The following is a 16,350-nucleotide window of genomic DNA, read 5'->3' on the forward strand; positions in this document are numbered from 1 at the left end:
CGTTCCGTTATATCGGCTAAGGTAGCACTCAGAGAACTACTGCGATTGTGCCCTGGTTCATCCAGATGAGCACCTCTGTAGAGAAAGCCGAAAACTGACTGTCATGATATAGCGAGAGACTGGTTAACCACTCGATGACTACTCGGAATCTTCAGGATTCCTCTGCATTAACGAAGGGCCGTTTCCCGGTCATGTACGTACGCGCACCATATTCAGACGAGCGCAGAAGTACCAGGGGCTATATAGTAGCCCCACTGTCAAACTCCTATGGCTAAGTGAAAGTGATAAGGCAATATAGTCCGATTGCCTCGTTCGCTACGCTATCACCTCCTTAACGGACCAAGACGTTGGATCAAGTGTGGATATGCATCTTTTGCGAACACCCCCGCATTATATGTGTGGGGGCGGAAGCCGGCGACTACAAATTTTCAGGTTATATACATATATAAATGAACGGCCGCACAGGAGGCATCATAGTACTTTCAGGCAAAAGTATAAATACAGCCTTGATTAATTCAGAAAAACTTTGCTTGTACAATGGGACTACATGTCACTGGAAAATAATATTCTTCGAGCACTGAGCCTCTATCGAACGAGCACCTTCAAGGACTTCTTCAAAGTAGTTCTCGGCAGCAACTCGGCCTATGGCCGAGCCCTGTGCCACAACAGTGGTGGCCTCCATCTCTACCCAGTATGTTTTGACACGGGCAAGGGCCATTCGTGCACCTTCTATGCACAATGATCTCTTTACAGCATCGACGCGTGGCACAGCTTCAAGGAATTGTTGCACTAAGCTAAAATAGCTACTCGGCCTTGGCCCTCCCGGCCATAGGTGATCCACAACGGATCTCATGGCAAGTCCGGACAACCTATGGAGCTCGGCCCAACCGGTCAATTGCTCATTCAGCAGCAGCGGACGGACTGGAGCGTGAAACAGCGACCAAAACAGCTTTTCCACTTCGGGACCTTTCTGATCCTTGAAGTACTCGGCTGCGTCAGTAGCACCTGCAGCCAAATCCATGTACGCGTCCGCAGAACTCCATAGCCAGTCCAAAGGAGCATATTTCGGATCTCCGAACTTAGTCCGCAACAAGAAGGGCTTCCTAGACACAATATCTGCAGCTTGATTCAGCTCCTCCTTCGTCGCTCTAATTTTGGAGCGGGCTTCCTTGGCAGCCACCCGGGCCTTCTCCAGGTCCGTCGCCTTCGCCCGGTTTTCTTCTTCAAGAAGCTGGTAATGGTCAGCGGCATCTTTTAACTCTACGGCCATCTTGGCTATTTTTTCCTTGCTCTCGCAATGCGCGGCCTGTTCGGCCCTTAACTCTCCGGCCACCTTTAAAGCGGCCACATTGCTACTCCTTGCTTGCTCCTTGGCTCGGGCAAGCTTCGCCCGAAGGGTCTCCACGGTGGCAGCTTCATCTGCAGTCACAACATGTTAACGATACTGGCATCATGTTGCTCTTATTATGTGACGATCACCAGAAAAATCACTCACCCTGTGCCTCGTCAAGCTGCTTGTTGACAAGCACGATGGCGGCATCTGCCGCATCCAGTTGCCGCTTTAGTTTGGCAAAACCATTAGTCCGGCTCACCACTGGAGCTTCAACTACCTGCATATAAAGGCAATCTGGTTATTACCTGGGACTATGATCCGCTGTTTGCCGCCGTTCCCGACGACAACCAGAGTCTCAGGGGCTACTATCTGCATGGGCATACCTAACGTATGTGGTACTGTTAAAGGCATATATTGTTTCACGTACCTCGAAGCCTTTCAGTAGACTCATAAAAGCTTCGTGCAAACCGCTTTCAGCGGATGAAATCCTTTCAATTACCGTACCCATTAGCGTACGACGCGCTTCCGAGATGACAGCTTGCCCCCAGAAGATCCTTTAGCGCGTCCAACCGCACATTGTACGGACCCTTATTGTCGCTCCCCTCAGGAGCCGGATACTGGGGATGCCGGGCAGCCAAAGGGTTATCCTCTGGCCCTAGTGGATCCGTAGATACCCTTCGCGACGACACTTCAAGGTCGCCCGCTTCTTGAGTTGGGGAGTCCGGAGGGAGGCATTTCGCTCTCCATCATCTCCGGAAGAAGATCCCCCGAAGATGAACTCTGTCGAGAAGGGCTGCGATCCAGACTACAATTTATAAGCATTGATTATTGTCTTCGGAAGTAAGATAGGATATCGTCACTATTAAGTACCTTTTGATTACTTATAGCTCGGTAGAGGGCAAATCCCCGCGCGGACATTGTGCGGCCAGAATACCCTCCGAGGCAGGACCCTCTGGCGGAGATTTCTTCTCCCGTTTGGAAACCTTAGTTTCCAGATCTTCAGAGGTAGTCCTCTTCCTTCCCCGGGGAGAAAGAATGTCAGATTCTTCCCCTTGGTTATCCTCCCTCGCGGAGGCGCTCATTCCCTCGATTGGAATAGATAGCGATGGAGGCCCGCTTTCGCCCTCTTTATTCCCCCCTTCATCTTCCTTTGAGGGCACTAGACAAGGTGCTGGCTCGAGCATCTTTTCCGGCACCGGATTGTCCAACCCCTCAGGAAGGGGAGCCGAACACTGGATCGGCTTCGCCTTTGTTATCCAGTCCTGGTCAAAAAGCGATTCTTAATAATGATGTCATGATAAATAAAAGGACAGTGTGTTCGGCCATGGGATTACTTACTTGGGTAGCGGGGTGATTGCAGCTTAGGCCCACGTCCTCGGTGGTGTCTGGACACTCTATTTGGGGTCCGAAGAACGATTTGTACATCTCCTCGTGTGTCATGCCGAGGAAATGCTGAATAGCATGCGGTCCTTCCGGGTTGAATTCCCACATACGAAGGGGTCGGCGTTTGCAAGACTGGACTCGACGAACCAGCATAACTTGCATTACCATAACCAGACTGAAATCTCCCTCGAAGAGATCTCGGATACGACTCTACAGTATTGGCATGTCCTTGGCTGGACCCCAGCTTAGCCCCCCGCTGATCCATGACATCAGTTGTGGTGGGGGCCCGAGCGAAAGGCGGGGCAGCTACCCATTTGGCACTTCGGGGAGCTGTGATGTAAAACCACTCCCGCTGCCACAATCCGGACACCTCTAGAAAGGAACCCTTTGGCATGGAGCGTCAGCAATTTTGCTTATTAAAGCACCTTTGACGGTGTCCTGGACTAGGGGGTACTCACCACGTCGTATCCCGATCTGTTAGATTGGGCCGAGGACCCCCATGGCCGTATACTCATGGGCCAGTTCGGACAGCTGCCGCATACATGGAAGATTCTACAAGACTTGGTGATCAAGACAAGGACTCCTCCCCACCGGCGTATTCGGCTAGGACTCTTGTTATCCTAGGCCTCTGGTGCATTATATAAACCGAGGCCAGGCTAGTCGATGGATCATATACATACAATCATACCATATGCTAGCTTCTAGGGTTTAGCCTCTCTGATCTCGTGGTAGATCTACTCTTGTACTACCCATATCATCAATATTAATCAAGCAGGACATAGGGTTTTACCTCCATCAAGAGGGCCCGAACCTGGGTAAAACATCGTGTCCCCTGCCTCCTATTACCATCCGCCTTAGACGCACAGTTCGGGACCCCCTACCCGAGATTCGCCAGTTTTGACACCGACATTGGTGCTTTCATTGAGAGTTCCGTTGTGTGATCGGCAAAAGGATTGATGGCTCACCTGCAGATCAACTACGACTTCGGCATCTTTGTCACCAGCTCGACTGGTCACCTTGGCTGGACCAAGAACTGTGCCCAACCTCCGATCGTCATGTTCGGATGAGGGCCTTCATAAACATCAACTCTGATCTCTATCAAGATCATGGAGGAATCATCCATGGAGCTTGGAGGCTCAACATCAACATTGCCCTCGGGCGACCGTGCTATTTTTCCGAACAGCAAACTTGTATCCGCTGCCACCACCTCTTAGAGCATCGCTTTGATAATCCCTTTGGTGGAATTCTGCGGAATTGAGTCTAAAACAGCCAAATTTCGTCGAGTTCCGATGGAGGAATCTCCGACAATCTACGATATACCGGAGCCCTGTCAAATTTGGACGGGAATCTAGACGAGTTTAGGGCGTGGTCTCCAGAGCCTAGCTCGGAGGTCCTTTGGAAGATCCAACCATTCATCTACTGCGGAATTTCCATATCTACCACCCCTCCAAATTTCAGCTCGATCCGACGGTTCAAACTCCGGGAACCTTCCGATGGGTGGATCAATTTTCGGATCCGTTTTCTGCGCGAATACGGATCCGACCCGAATTCATGTTTCGTTATGAACGTGACATTGGACAACCTTTTTAGAGTAATTCTCTTCTAGGGTATTGTGCGTTGTTTTTAAACATGTGCCCGTAAATTTTTAAGCCTCCCCTGAGGTCGCCTTCATCATCATGCTGGTGTCAAACCAGTCCGGCGATATTGCTCCAAGGCTGCCGACCTACGCTAGACACGTCGTCACTTTGTTGAGTCGAGCTCAACTTCTTCGGATCATCATCTTGGCAAGCCGAACAAGAGTCTGGCATCGCGAAGGATAAATCATCACCAACATCGTTGCCCCACGTATTACACGGAGCGGGCATACCGGCATTGTCGCACGGTCACTTCATCAAGCCGGCATCGACCACGTCACGTACTGCATCGGCAGGGCCGCACTATTGCTTCTTCAAGCTGGTGTCCATCACGCCGACCTACTTCGACTCATCGGCTGACATCGAGGCTTCGACATCTCGGCTGGACCGGGGGCTTCGCCATCTCTTCATCAACCCGACCAGCTCCGTCACGTTAGCTGGACCGAGGGCTTTTCCTCGGCGATCCAACCTTTGCCAGCATCGCCATACCGTTGCTTTATCGCCCATCAGGCAATGGGCGTGCAGACCGAGTCCCAATTTTGGGAATCACCTTTCTTCGGATTGCTACAACAAATAAACCAGGTGCTATTAATCCTAGTATTTTTTGCTTGTTTGGGTTTATTTTTCCCAAGGAATTATTACTCTAGTTTGTCCATCATCTGTACACAGGTCTATCAAATGATGGCCGCATTAACGACGGTCGCGTGGTGGTTCGGTCAATTTCCGTACATAGTCCGGCGAACGCCGCATACGGAACTCAGACCGACCTGTGAATTCAGGCTTTGCCACGCCTTTACCGCATCACGCCGACGCCCTGCATCGACATTGACTTCGGCGCCAGGCCATATTTCTTTTATTACTCACTTTGCATAAATTATTTATTATGCAACGATTTTTTTTAATTATTATTATTACTATTATCTCTGGTTTGCACTATTTTTTGTGCACAGGAAAATGACCCGGGGACTTCGTCGTCACTCTGCCGGTCTGCATTGACTGTGCTATGTCACCACTTCGGCGTGTCGAGCTCTCCGCTCCGCCACCTCAGCGCCGGCTTGGGGGATGGAACCTTGTCCCACATCAAGCTCGGACAGCATCATCAATGCCGAACACATTAACCAGCTAAGTCGCTTTCATGCTCAAAGTTTTAATTTGTAACTTGTGTTCGGTTCGACCAAGCATTATACTTTTTTGGAAAAAAGTTGCTTGTAAAAAATTTCCTTGTCCAAACTTTGTTTGTGACACACATATTCAAATACCCCGTTTATTTGGGGGCTTCCTTTATGAAGCTTTTCCTCTTGCATATGATTATACTTGTACGGCTTCGTTCCTTGTTCGTGTATTACGCCACAATATGCACCATATTGACTTAAGCGATTTGCAAGCTGGGTTGCCTGGCTCCTGTGCTTACCCCTACGTTCCCGATTGTTCGGCTAGGGAGTAAAGGGAGCACCTCTGCGATTGTCACGACCGGGTCCTCCGAGCTCTGACCTCATACTGGGTGAAGCCGAAAGCTAGCGCTCTTATTGTTTTCAATCATGGTCGGCACACAACGGAACTCATGAGTACAAAAAATCTATTGCACAAGTCTCATAGCAATAATGAGCACCAAAGAAAGGTATCGGTGGGGGTACTATTTTCTTCGAAGATGCTTCTTACACTTCGTCTGTAATATAGCATAAGTTCCCTGAGCACGCTTTGTTTGTTACAGCCTTATGGCCCGGTTGCCTGGTTATCAGAAACACTGTCGATATTCTCGACAGGTGGAGTACATAACACTTTTCGGTCCTTGACCGAAGAGGGAGAAGCCGACGGTCGGTTAAGACGCGTTTAAAGTTCGGTTGAACAAAGATATGATATAAGTACTTCGGTACATACAATCATTATACATAAAATTCTTTTACCCAAGTCACTTGGGGGATCTTTAAATTTATATGAGCTATTTTATAATAAATGTGTTTTCTTCTTGGGCGTTGCAAAGTCTTTTTTTATCGCTCCTTTTTCGACGTGAGTGTGTGGTCAATAGCCAGATAACCAATTTTCTCTCTAGTGACCTCTCGAGTTTAGTTTGCTAAACTGGCCTAATGAGAAGTACTCCGCCTTCGGGATAGGAGGTTGAAGCTGTAGGCTGACCCGCTTGGAGTCTTGAGATAGGATGTGTCATGTTAAAGCACGACAGAAGCACTCTTTTTTTCTAAGACCAATTTTTGGATTGGCACCGAACACTTGATCTTGTTCGGACGTCATGTTTTTACTGACGTTTTTTGGTTTTCCAAGCTTTTGGCACTTTTAAACTATTTGTGTGTTTTTAGCACAAGTCTTGCAGTGCAACACCGGACACCTTTAGAGATTCGGCAAAAACATTCTCGGATATTGCTATATATGCATCGGTTTCAAATTGTGTCTTCGGTCAATAGTTGGGTTGCCCGGCTCCTACTCTTGCTTCCTATGTTCCGCTTTGTTCGGCTAGGCGTGCAAAGGGAGAACCACTGCGATTGTGCTTCCAGCTTACATGGTTAAGCACCTCAGTGGAGAAAGCCAAAAACTGACTGTCACAATAAGCGTGATCCGATGACTGTGTTAAATGACGGGCCATTCATAACAATGGCCGAATTGTTTACGGCTTGACCTCGACTGTCGCCGAACACTACCGGGGGCTATTAACTAGCCTCCCAAATTAAATCCTCGATATTTTGCTCTTATATTAGAGCTGAGGTTTCATGATCATGCTTAGCATGACAACCCAAAGAAAGGAACCGATAGCGGGACTATTTTCTTTGGAAGACATTTCTTATGTTAAACAGTAATATAACATATCTCTCTGCGTACCTTTGTAAACCGTATGGCCAGATTGCCTTGTTTGTCGTAAATCTTTGCCCTCATAAAGGCTTTATAAAGTAGGACAAACACTCCTCGGCTACTGGCCGAGGAGGTGGAAGCCGATGGTTGGTCAACAAAGTTTTGTAAAATGCGGATCCGAGCATTAATGACGTAAAGTACTTGGATAGATAGAGTCATTACACATAATTTGTGATTTTACTATGGATATCGATCATTAATTCGGCCACCCGTGCCCGCATTAAGGCTCGGGGGCTACTGGGCTTCAGGCTTATCATTTACTAATTTTGAAGGGGCGTATCGATCACCTGATCTGGTTGCCACCCGACCAGTGTCTCGGGGGCTACTGCATTGGTAATCCAGTGCAGAAAATTTAAGTGCAATATAGTTTTCGAGGAGATTATGATCCTCAGGTTGGTCGGTCGCACCCAACCTAAGTCTCGAGGAATGAGCACGCCGCTTTTTGTGTCCCAAAGTATTCTGCCAAGCTAGGACTTGATCCTCGGGCCAATTTTGCAAATCAACCTGAGTCTCAGCGGCTACTGGAATCGGTGGTCTTACATCATCCTTCAAGTGCATCTCGGGTTTTAAACCGATACACACGTTGGGGGGTTACTGGCTATATATCTTGGCAGAGAATAAATTGCACCAATCAGAAATATTGACAAAAAATTGGCCCACAGTCAGGGTGGTGCACCACCTCAGAAGTAGCCCGGCATAAAGCTCGGGCGCTAGTGGCTGGCTCCATAGAGGGCATTTCCAGCATTAAGCTCGGCTAAACTCCTTCAACCTTTTTGAACCAAGGTGATATGACACCTCGGATAGAGTCCGGTGTTGGAGCCCGGATACAGTCCGGCGTTGGAGTTTGGACATAGTCCAGCGTTGGAGCTCGGATACATTCCGGCGTTGGAGCTCGGAAAGCGGTCCGGTGTTGGTACTCGGCTGCAAAGGATACCTCGAGTGCAGTCCGGCGTTGGAGCTCGGACACAAGAGGACGCTGCCGCCCGGGAACAACTTCAAACCCGAGGTGTGGCATAAAAATAACAAGGCATTGATAAAGGCAGAAGACTTAAAGGGCTCCTCCGATACCCGATGTGTGAGATCTTCAGATTTAGCTCGGCAATCCTCAAGATAGAAGAGGGGAAGATTTGTTGAACCAGTTTTCAAGACCGACGACCGAAGACAAAGAACGGTTCGGAAGAATCGAGGAGCGTCCCCAACTTGAAGACCGGTTCAGGGGGCTACTGACGGTGTCCTGGACTAGGGGGTACTCACCACGTCGTATCCCGATCTGTTAGATTGGGCCGAGGACCCCCATGGTCGTATACTCATGGGCCATTTCGGACAGCTGCCGCATACATGGAAGATTCTACAAGACTTGGTGATCAAGACAAGGACTCCTCCCCACCGGCGTATTTGGCTAGGACTCTTGTTATCCTAGGCCTCTGGTGCATTATATAAACCGAGGCCAGGCTAGTCGATAGATCATATACATACAATCATACCATAGGCTAGCTTCTAGGGTTTAGCCTCTCTGATCTCATTGTAGATCTACTCTTGTACTACCCATATCATCAATATTAATCAAGCAGGATGTAGGGTTTTACCTCCATCAAGAGGGCCCAAACCTGGGTAAAACATCGTGTCCCCTGCCTCCTATTACCATCCGCCTTAGACGCACAGTTCGGGACCCCCTACCCGATATCCGCCGGTTTTGACACCGACAACCTCTGCACGCTGCGTACTGCCCCTTGACCATCTTCGGCTTCACATCGAAGGTCTTGAGCCACTGGCCGAAGTGAGGGGTAATGCGGAGGAAGGCCTCACATACAACAATAATTGACGAGATGTGAAGAAGGGAATCCGGGGCCAGATCATGAAAATCCAGCCCGTAATAGAACATAAGACCTCTAACAAAGGGATCCAGAGCGAGGCCTAGTCCTCGTAGGAAGTGGGAAACGAACACGATGCTCTCGTTGGGTTCGGGAGTAGGGACGACCTGCCCTCGGGTGGGCAGCCTATGCGAAATTTCGGCGGTCAAATATCTGGCCTCCCTCAACTTCTTGATGTCCTCCTTTGTGACGGAGGAAGGCATCCACCGGCCTTGAAGGCTGGATCTGGACATGATTGAAGGTCTGAAGCGCCTGACCTGAGCTTTGGGTGTTAGAACTCGAGGCGGGGGAAGGATTCGATTGAGCGCGGGAGGGGAAAAAGAAAAGGCCCTGTCCCTTTAGAAAGAGGGTGAATATCAGGCGTCCCCCTCGTGGCCGTTTGAGACTTACCTAAGATCTAGGAGTCATACCAACAGGCACGGTTGGGTTACCCATGTTTGTATTGATGAGAATCCCGTGATAAGGGAAACACGATCTCTGCTTTGACAAGACGTGTCAAGAAACCACCTCGCATTATGTGCGGGGCTGGTTAAAGAAAAACGGTTCAAATAATGACTGGGCCGTGGCGTGATGTCATGCTATCCAAACGTGTCAGCGGATTAGATTTGTGGAAATATTACTCTCTCTATGGTGGTGCGTGAAACTTATTTTGCAGGGTCGGGCACTATCCTTGTATTCAAACTCTTCCATGGTGTATTCGGAGGAGGAACCCACCTTGCAATGCCGAAGAAAACACTGCGCGCCGGACTCATCGTCATTGAAGCCTGGTTCAAGGGCTACTGAGGAAGTCCTGTATTAGGGGGTCTCCGGACAGCCGGACTATATCCTTTGGCCGGCCTGTTGGACCATGAAGATACAAGATTGAAGACTTCATCTCGTGTCCGGATGGGACTCTAATTGGCGTCGAAGGCAAGCTAGGCAATACGGATATGGATTTCTCCCCCTTTGTAACCGACCTTGTGTAACCCAAGCCCCCTCCGGTGTCTATATAAACCGGAGGGTTTAGTCCGTAAGACAACATACAATCATACCATAGGCTAGCTTCTAGGGTTTAGCCTCTTTGATCTCATGGTAGATCTACTCTTGTAATACTCATATCATCAAGAACAATCAAGCAGGACGTAGGGTTTTACCTCTATCAAGAGGGCCCGAACCTGGGTAAAACATCATGTCCCCTACCTCCTGTTACCATCCGCCTTGCACGCACAGTTCGGGACCCCCTACCCGAGATCATCAACCATCCTCCATCACTAATTTCGTGATGCTCACCGCCGTGCGTGAGTAATTCCATCGTAGGCTTGCTGGACGGTGATGGGTTGGATGGGATCTATCATGTAATCGAGTTAGTTTTGTTAGAGTTTGATCCCTAGTATCCACTATGTTCTGAGATTGATGTTGCCATCACTTTGCTATGCTTAATGCTTGTCACTAGGGCCCGAGTGCCATGATTTCAGATCTGAACCCATTATGTTTTCATCAATATATGAGTGTTCTTGATCCTATCTTGCAATTCTATAGTCACCTATTATGTGTTATGATTCGTTAACCCCGAAGTGACAATAATCGGGATACTTATAGGTGATGACCGTAGTTTGACGAGTTCATGTATTCACTACGTGTTAATGCTTTGTTATGGTTCTCTATTAAAAGGAGGCCTTAATATCCCTTAGTTTCCGTAAGGACCCCGCTGCCATGGGAGGGTAGGACAAAAGATGTCATGCACGTTCTTTTCCATAAGCATGTATGACTATATTAGGAATACATGCCTACATTATATCAATGAACTGGAGCTAGTTCTGTGTCACCCTAGGTTATGACTGTTACATGATGAACCGCATCCGGCATAATTCTCCATCACTGATCCATTGCCTACGAGCTTTCCATATATTGCTCTCCGCTTATTTACTTTTCCGTTGTTATTGCTATCATCACTACAAAATACCAAAAACATTACTTTTACTACTGTTACCTTTTGCTACCGTTACCACTACTATCATATTACCTTGCTACTAAACACTTTGCTGCAGATATTAAGTTTCCAGGTGTGGTTGAATTGACAAGTCAGCTGCTAATACTTGAGAATATTCTTTGGCTCCCCTTGTGTCAAATCAATAAATTTGGGTTGAATACTCTACCCTCGAAAACTGTTGCGATCCCCTATACTTGTGGGTTATCAATATTCCACAAATCCTTTGTCTTGATGTCGTCACTCCTAGCATACCCAAGCTTGCCCTTCAACCTCATAACAGCATCATCGAAACCATCATTCGAGGGCCTAGGGGTGGTACGATTACCTTGAGGGAACCCAAAGAGATGGTGAATAGCATCACTTGTAATACGTATAACCTTGTTCGCCTCACCCATGTCCAAAATCATGGTTGAAGGGTCAATCCTCGTGTACATGTTGCCCATCAAAGGATGAGAAATGTTGGAATCAACCTTCAAGTCAAACACACAACCAAAACCAGCCTTGATAACCCTCGTCTTGTGCCTAGCTTGTAGCATTTTCGCACACGTCTTGACCTCTCCTAGTGAGCAGCGAACCGTCTTGCTAAAACTTTTCGCCTAACCTCCTCCTTGGCCACCTTCTTCGGGCGCTTTGCCTTCTCTCTTCCTCCTCTCAGGCCGCTCCACAAGCTAATACTGAAAAAAATACATTGACAAGGAAAAAAGGCAGAACAATGAGAGACACAAGCTTCACCAAAATTCCAATAATGCCTACATACGCACTACATCTGAGAAGTCCAACTATGTTTACATAGGCAGTACAACCATGTATGACAAGAAGTAAAAGATGCTTTCAAATTGTTGGATTTACAAAGTAGAAGTTCAACCATGTATACCAAGACAGTAATCAAACATGTATCTCAGAAGTCCAACTATGTCTACATAGGTAGTACAACCATGTATGACCACAAGTTAACATGCTTTCAAAAATGTTGGAAATTTAAAAACCAGAAGTTCAACCATGTACACTAAGGCAGTAATCAAACATGTATACCAACAAGTTAAGCTAATTTCTTCATGTATATACCCAGAAGTCCAACTATGTACACAAAGGCAGTAATACCATAAAAGCAAAGCACATCGGCTAATTTATTCGTCTATATGGAGCAGAAGGTCAGCTTTGTACGCCAAGGCGGTGCTAAAAACAAATAAAACTACAGCAATAGCGACAAATGCTCTAAAAACAGTAAACATGAGACATTCATACCTGATTAGCGGCAGCATCATCGTCGTCGTCGTCCTCATCATCAGCATTGAAATCAGCATCATCCTTGTCCTCTGGATTAACACGAGAACGCTTCTTCACACGCTTGTTGACCTTTGCAGGTGGAACCTTGCGCTTCACGCCGCATTTCTTCCCCTTACCAGATGCACCAGCACCAAGCGGAGAAGGTGCAGGTGCGGCAGTGGCAAGCACACGAGGACTACGGCGTGGCGTACCACCAACGCCTAGCCCTTCATCTTCAACAACTTCTGTAGGCCTTGAAACACATGGGCTCCTCCGAGGAGTACTTCACCAACTACTAACGTCCTCGCAGCGGTCTTCTTGATTTTCTTCTTAACAGGGACAACTGTGCCATCACTGCCACACGGCACGTCTTCCTCAACAGTCAGCTCGGCCGCATGAACAGATCTAGGAACATCAGAACCTTTCTCAAGGCGGGCCACCCTCTTCTTGTCAAAATCTTCTTGCTTCTTCCTCTTACGTTGGTCCTCCAGGAGAAGCTGAAGAGGCACATCCTTGGGTTGCGTGACAGGTTCAGTGCTATCAACAGACTGCGACTGCATCTCTGACATCTAAAGAGAGCACAAAGGATCCGGAACAGAATCACAACCTTTGACTGACGGAGCCCCCTCCTCGGCAGTAGCAGGGGTTTCTGATAAACCCAACTCAGATAAAACATCGTTGACGGTGTTCACAGCTTCCTCCTCTGTGGACACATCTGCAAAGAACACAAAAAATCGAAAAAACATGGCTCAAAACTTTAAAATGAAAAGTCAGGAACAAAAACAAAAACAACCGACATGAAAAAGCTAAAAAAACATGGCTCGAAACTTTAAAATGAAAAGAAAAGGGGTTTCACATACTAGGTGAAGCAAGAGCTGCAGAAGCAAGATCCTTGAGGCTTGAAAAATTCTCAAGGCTCGAAGCAACCTCGGCAATCACAGTCAAAGGGATCATGGGTGATTTAGCCGCATCAGATATTGGAGCATCAGTATTAACCTTTGAAGCTCCATCTTGATCGCAGGCATTTTTTCAGAACTATTCAACTCATCACCAACTACAAAAAATGCAAGTAAAAAGGCAGCTGAGTTCTAATGCACAATCCTACATGAAAGGGACTTCTACTTTGACAACAATGTCCAATACCCAGAAGTTCAACAATACCTAACAAAGCAGTAAACACAACAAACAAACTAAATATCTACAAACTAAATATAAAAACAATCTACACCAGAGGGGCTACTACATATAACATGAATGTCCAGAAGTTCAACGATATATAACAAAGCAGTAAAACAAAATGTGCACAACAGAAGTTCAACCAAATTTCATTATAAACAAACAATAATTAATACCAGAAGTTCAACTATGTGACCCAAGCAAGTAGCACATAAAAATGTAGCATGACCACAAATAGTATTTCACAGGCAAACTAAATATCAATACCATCAACATGATAACAAAAAAACAAAGATATACACTACAAATATGAAACATCTGGGAAGTCCAACAACACTTGGTGACATAGTTTCACCTGCAAAATCATCAACTACATAGTAAGCAAACACTATTCTAACTCAAACTAATGGTAAAAAAGCATACACATAACCTTTCCTAGAAGTTCACACTATTAAGAATGGCAGTCCAACATGAATACTAAGGGAAGATATGGGCAGACATATATAAGAATAATGGTATTTAAAATACAAGATACAACTACATTAAGATACCTGGAGAAGGTTTTGAAGCCATGACAACACAACCGGCTTGATGAATGCAACTCCAAACACTAGAACAACCTGCTAAAAACAGGGGATTGATTGCATATAGTTAGCAAGTACAAAATCATACAACAAAATACAAAAAGAAACTGAATCAAACCCTAGAATGAAACAACCGGAATATACCAACAAGTATAAAAAGATGAATAGTAGCACATCTAGGCAAGCACAAACAAAAAAATAATCCATAAACTATCTAGCATGTGAGAGACACAATATAGACTTCGAAATCAAAAACACTAAAACAAATTAGATACATCAGATCCAGCATCACACCACACCCTCTCTTACATGCATCTGAATGCTGAAATCAAGAAAGGGGAAATGAAATACACACAAGACTGAAGGGACAAATAGCACAGACAAGCATCACATAGAAATCTGACCACGGGGGAATGCAATCCACCCACCACACGCACAAGAACCCTACCTAATCTACCACCAAACCATCAGAAGAAGGGGGTAGAGAAGCGGACGCGAGAGCACATAGGAGGAGGACTCGACAGATCTGGCGAAACTAGAAGCAAGCATTAGGGCGGGGCATCACTTGTACCTCTCCAGACGACCCCCGCACGCACGAATCCGCGGTGTTTCTTCAACTCCCCACGACGCCACGCGCACCTTGCAACTACGCAGGCAGTTGCCGCCCTTGCTTCGGAGTAGGAGAGAGTGGGCTGGGCGAGGGAGAGCGGGGCGTGGGGGACAAATAGGAGTGGAGGCATGCACCGGTTACTTCACTCACGAGGGCAGAGGATAGGGGTGGAGAAATTGGGAGGAGTTGCAGGCGACGAAGGCAGCGGAGCGACGGAGAGGGGGGGAGAGAGTGAGCGACAGGGGAAGAGGGGTTTTCTGACAGGTGGTGGCGAGGGAGATGGTCAATTAATGCCTCTCGGTCGTGGGACTTGCAATGCAGGAGAAATTACAGTTTTAACCCCCCCCCCTCCCAACAGCTAAAAAGTAAATACATCTATAGATAAAATGAATGCACCATTTGAATGCATCTATTATAATGAGATAAGATCACACAACAGCACTGCTGATATCCTTAAAACCAAAAATAGATGGCAAATACACTACCAAAGGAAGAAAAATACATACATAAATATGCACCTAAAAAACAAGAGAAAGAAGTTCAAAAAATAAAGAACAAAAGTTCAAGTACTCTAATAAAAGAAGTAAAGAAATAAGAATAAATAAACCCAAAGAAACAAAAAGAAGAAGTTCAAGTACAAAAACAGATGAAGTTCATATCTAACTAAAACACGCACCCTAAACCCTAAAAACCCTAAGATAGATAGTGGGGTCATGGATGTGACGGACTAGCCTCCGCATGCGATGACGCGGCACGCCGCATCATCGCCTGCTCCGGCTCGTTCCTGTCTCCGCCTCGCAGGGGGAGGGGACGGGGGTCCTGACCCCCTCCCCCTGCTCAGCCTCGCGCTACCGCATTGTTGCGCGCTAGGATTTGACAGGACGCAATGCGGTTATTCTATTTCCACCCCCACCGCACACACCCTAAACCCTAAAAACCCTAAGATAGATAGTGGGGTCACGGATGTGACGGACTCGCATCCGCATACGACGACGCGCACCTCGCGTCATCGCCTGCTCCGGCTCGTTCCTGTCTCGGCCTCGCAGGGGGAGGGGAGGGGGTCCTGAACCCCCCTCCCCCCTGCTCGGCCTCGCGCTACCGCATTTGTCAATACGTGCAATGCCGATTTCAATGTCTACAAAAATATTTAAATCCAAAAAATAACAACCTCAAATTAACATGTTAAAAACGATTATCACACAGAAGTTCAGGATAGTTATTCAGTGAAGAACAACAACTTTGTAAGAGAAAAAATAGAAAATATGCATATCCATCGCCCAATTACATGGTTGTTCATGGGACTAAGTCAAAAAAATCCAAACCAATGCAAAGAATGAAAAGTATCATAAAAAAGAAGGAAATACAGAGGACTTGCTTTATTACTTTGCAAAAGAAGGAAAAACAGAAATTCACGTATAAACAGCATAGAAGTACAGCTTCTACAACGACCCTTACATGATCTGGAAAAAGTGCATGCATACTTGGGAAAAGATCTTGTAAGTTTCACGTTAAACACATACTGAAGTTCAACCACTGTTTGAAGTATGCAATCATGTTACAAAAAAATAAGTAAGATATGCATTTATATTTGGGAATAATCCCATAGTTGCCCACGGAACAAACTCAAACCCAAATTTGAAATTTGAAATTACAAAAAAAGAAAAA

This window comes from Triticum aestivum, chromosome 6A (assembly GCF_018294505.1).
Source record: "Triticum aestivum cultivar Chinese Spring chromosome 6A, IWGSC CS RefSeq v2.1, whole genome shotgun sequence".
In the NCBI taxonomy this organism is placed as follows: Eukaryota; Viridiplantae; Streptophyta; class Magnoliopsida; order Poales; family Poaceae; genus Triticum; species Triticum aestivum.